The sequence below is a fragment of the Ornithodoros turicata genome, unplaced genomic scaffold (genome assembly GCF_037126465.1).
Source record: "Ornithodoros turicata isolate Travis unplaced genomic scaffold, ASM3712646v1 ctg00001237.1, whole genome shotgun sequence".
Taxonomy (NCBI): domain Eukaryota; kingdom Metazoa; phylum Arthropoda; class Arachnida; order Ixodida; family Argasidae; genus Ornithodoros; species Ornithodoros turicata.
The window spans coordinates 98,927-102,870 of NW_026999513.1; positions in this window are offsets into that span (position 1 = coordinate 98,927).

Sequence of the window (3,944 nt, forward strand, 5' to 3'; positions counted from 1 at the left end):
GAAATAAATATGGTACCATTAACTGGTAAATATTCCTGGCAGAAAAAAATTTATTGACCGCATGTCCCTTCGTTGCCCACATTACTTACTATGAATTTCTATCACGGTTGGTGGACCAGCTGTATAATGCTAATATGAAATGTGAGAATTTTAATGCAGTTACTTTTTGTTTCCCTATGGTGCTTCGCGCTGTGGTGTTTCCGTCTTACTGTTCAGATATAGTCTGCAATGCGCATGTGGCTTGTCACAAGTTGTACTGTCGCATTTCCTTCTTTTTATGTCTCACGATAGCTCCAGCAGCAGTGTATTCCATCAGAGCATGCAGCACTCTTTGCTGAAGTGAATGGACAGGTAAACTTGTGTTCCTTCTTTAGCTGTGGAAAATCTCGATCTGACAAATTATCAGTGAATTTGTCTGTGCATTGCTTTACAATGTCATAGTTTTGCTAGTTTCTGAGGCACGCAGTTTTGTCTAGCATTCCATGTTGCTTTCTTTTTTGCATCACCCATATGTGGTAAAGCTTTCTGCTGCGATTTGCTTGCACTCGAGAGTTCTTTCTGCATGATTTATATCATTGAGGTGTAATGGAGCATCTGTATGCATAAGGGGTTAAGTCGACTAATCCAGTTTTGAGTATTTTTGGTGCAACAACAACTACATACCTATGTAGCTTCCAAATAAAATTTAGGAACATGTCCAATTTATTGACCAGCTACAGTAGAGTAAGAAACAAGAAACTGTGAGATCCTGCCCCTTTTCTATGCAGGCATGCAAATGGTGTAGCTTAAATTTTGCTATGGTGTGTATTGGCCTTTGGCTTCCACTCCAATTATTCGTCCCTAACATGGCCGCGTCAACAGTATTACTAAGCGTTGTAGTCGAGAAGAAAAAAAAACATGAGCACTAGGCTAATAAGTCATTATGTTGGTATTCTAGGACATTATTTTCAAGATTATGCACCTTCATCAGCACGACAAGCCTGATCCATGCTTTTCCCCAATGCACAGGTGACTTCACCCTACCTGGCATCAGCATTGTTAGGCACCAAAGTCAGTTGTCTCAAGAAGTCCGCTTTTTTTCTGCACGGTAACCCTGTGCATGTGGTGTTACATTGAAAAGGGGGCTATGTCATGCTCCCAGACCTTGTTTAATTGCTGCTACATCACACCTAAAAGTGACTCTAACGTTACATGCATATAGAGTAGACAAGCATATATGTTACACTTTTTGCATTTGCCTTGTTTGAGGAAACCCAGCTGCAGTTAGTTTACCCAAATATTCACTTAGTTTTCTCAGTTTTGGATTTTTCGACTTATCCCCTTATTGCATACAGAGGTTCAGTTGTACTTTCCAGATGAATGTCAGCACAGTTCACCCTAAAGTCAGCCCATGATGCATGTTAACCCCCCACTTCCTGTTGTCCTCGCTTTATCTGTCCACATCTGTATGCCAGCCATAGCCACAGTTGTTTCACGGCGCTAACACAGAATTTAAAAAAGTTCAATTGTAAAGGTGTTTGCCATTACAACTGCCGCAAGTATTTGAATCACGTCATACGTGTCTGGAGCAGCCTAGAAGAACTATGCAGGGAGGAGAGTAGCAACACTGAGCCACGTCCGCAGTGAAAAGGAATGGGATTCTCTGTACCCCTATCTAGTGACTCTAGAGCAGCCTACATAGATACTAAAAAACAATAGTGATATGTGCTAACACTTGTCTCCTGCTCTACAGGTTCACCTGGGAAATGGTGTCTTTATACCGTCCCAACGCTGGCAGTGGTTGTTGGGAAGGAAAAAGGATTCACTGTTCTGCAAAGAGGTTACACGGCTTATCTGGGGCCCTGCTGGACTACGAGCTCGTAGTGTCACTAGAGCACCCTGCCGGCGCTTCCTATATGCCCCTAGTGCCAACACAATCATCGAGAAACGGGCATTGACGCCCCAGAAGCTTAACGCTGTCGGGAGTAAGTGCAGTTTACCTATGTCATCACTTCACGTCAAAGTGAAGATGTGACATCACATGACGTGATGGTCTAGCGGTTCTATGAAGCGTAGCCCCATAACAAGCGACATGCTACTGATTTTGTCGCTGTCGCGGGTGCCAGTGCTGCTGTTTCCTGACCCATTTGAGAGGCGACAAAATGAGCAGCTAAACGTTTTAGGGGGAAAAAAATCTGTATTTCCCAACATAGCACCCACGACTTGAAGTGATTTTAGTTAATATACGTCACAGAACGAAATGGAGTGTCAATTACTGCCGCAAGGCTTTGGTAACTTATCCAATATCACTGCGCCGCTATTCCCTTGATATACTACCTAGTGTTTATGTTCTCGACTGTGCAGCACACCTTTGTGTTGATCACGTTTCACTCTTCCTTTATGAAATAAAGTTCACGCACGAGAGCACGACGTTGCAGTTGCTATGCCGTGACTCGAAGGCATACAGCTCGCCATGATGTCTGTGTGTTTCTATACTGACGCCCTTCCGAGACTATGATAGAGTCATCAATTAATAGTGCCAAATTATGTGTACATGTATTTTACGGGGCCGTCTTTTGGTAGCGCCTGCGGTTCCCACACTGTAGCCTTCTTGTTTTGTTTGTTGTTTTTTCCTTGTTTCGCCAATTTTACTTTCGAAATTTTGCTGGTTTCCAGCCTACAAGCTTGAAATTTCGTTTTAATAAGGTGGACTTTCCACCCACTCTACACTGTGACCCCTGTCTTCCACATCTCTATACTTCATTCACTTCAGTTACGTATCCAAATCTCATTCACTCCAAATCTCGCAGATTTGGTCATGCGTTGGGCAACGGTCTCTGGTGACAAATATCTACAAGGAGTAGATGCAAGATTTTGTAGCCACGACAGAGCTTTGCGCCCACGTGGTGGCGGTGATGCCGATTTTGTCGCTCGCTTCTCACGTGTATCTGCCTTGTGTCACTTGTTATGGGATTCGGGCTTTACTAATGATATTCTGAATTCCAGATGCGTTTGACAAATTCATTGCCCTCAACAATACTGACGAGCCTGTGAAAACAAGGCGCGGAAAAATGAATCGGTACATTGCCGAAATGCTAAAAGACATTAAGTAAGTTACACCATTGATGACAGAGCCCTTTACTGATTTGTAATTATTACTATGCAGGTAGGGTTGCAGTGCCAAACAGCTAGTCACTCGATCTTGCAAACAGCTAGTCATGTTTTTTGGGAAGTGCGATCTCGCACACAGAGAACTCCTTACACAAACTATGTAAACTATTATCTATTTAAACAAATAAAGCTTAATATCTACAGCTTGCAACAGTGCTTCCTCTTCCATTGCTATGCCCTGGCCTCTCGCAAGTCATCTCTATGGCCCGGATTTATAGGCATTAACAGGGGTCGCTCTTGACAGAGTTGCAAGGAGTATGCCAATCATCATCGTGGATGATATCGCTCTGTCTCCCGATTAGCTGATTGTGGGGGCGCGCCCCGTTTTATGTATCAACATTCCTTCCAATCGAAAGATAATTGGAAGGTAAAACAATACGGTTCTGAAAGTTGGTTGGCATAGAATGATTTATCCGACGAAGAGCGCTACCTGTCAGCGCCTAAAAATCCGGGCCCTAGTCATCACAACACAATCCTCATACCATTGCACGCACCTCCATATCATGTCACCCCGTACATATACCTCATGCCCCATATTTATAGATATATGGACCCCGTATACCTGTAGGGTCCATATACCTCATGCCCACCATATCTATGGGACCATATCAGCATTTCCCCATATCACCATTTGCCTCGTATCACTATATGCCCCATAACCCCATAATAATAATGTTCAATAATCCTGTATCTATGGGCCCCATATGTATGGGTTTTTTCAATAGGGCTCTGATGTCCCGGGTCTTCCTCTTTCACTTGCTAGTGCCAGCATTTCTACGACTTCATATTTTGAT